Here is a 668-nt window from a genome sequence, read left to right as displayed (position 1 = left end):
CTCGGAGGTTAGATGCGCGTGATAATGCGATCCACGGCACATCGTATCCTCGAAGAAGCTTGGCGGAGAGAGCTTGGAGGAGGAGAAGGATGTAGGAAAAGGAAAAGGAAAAGCAGAGGGTAGAGGCGGGAACGGAACGGAACGGAACGAAACGAAACGAAACGGAGCAGAGTTGTGCTCCCGAAGAGGGAGCAAAAGAGTGAGGGAGACGGAAAGAGTTGGTAAGGTATATACCCTTGTTCGCGATGGAGTAGGTAGGTATGTACGGTCGGCAAAGTCCGCTCAGTCGGCACGGATAGAATGGCGGGTGTGGTACGTGACTATGCGCGATAGAAGGAGAAGGTCGAAAGAAAGGACAGAGGGGCGGCAGAGCGAAGGGTGGGTGAGTCAGAGAGAGGAGAGAGTAGTAGTAGTAGTAGTAGTAGGAGGAGGAGGAGGAGGAGGAGGGTAGCTAGTGGAAGGAAGAAGCGGCGGAGGGAAGGTGGTGGTTGGGAGAGCAAGAAGAGCTACCGGAGAGCCACGAGAGGATGCGTTGGTTCCGTTATCGACCTGCAGCAGGGCGTGTCTCTCTTCTTCTTTCTCGCTCGCGCGTCCACCCTGGTAACTTTATCCTTCTTCCTCGTTCGCTCCTTTACCATTGGCCCGACGCGGCTAGTTCGTTCTTTGTC

At 54.8% G+C, this 668-nt stretch overlaps 1 long non-coding RNA gene across 1 annotated transcript in view; it reads left to right on the top strand.

Annotated features, from left to right (window-relative positions):
- Positions 1-172: 172 nt before the first annotated feature.
- LOC102671705 overlaps positions 173-668 on the top strand; it is a 15,434-nt gene continuing 14,938 nt past the window's right edge. Inside the window, exon 1 of the long non-coding RNA XR_421574.2 lies at positions 173-378. This is a non-coding gene — a long non-coding RNA (uncharacterized LOC102671705). The remainder of the gene's footprint in view (positions 379-668) is intronic.

The sequence above is a fragment of the Apis dorsata genome, unplaced genomic scaffold (genome assembly GCF_000469605.1).
Source record: "Apis dorsata unplaced genomic scaffold, Apis dorsata 1.3 scaffold_176, whole genome shotgun sequence".
NCBI classification, from domain to species: Eukaryota; Metazoa; Arthropoda; class Insecta; order Hymenoptera; family Apidae; genus Apis; species Apis dorsata.
This window is presented reverse-complemented; position numbering and strand designations above follow the sequence as displayed.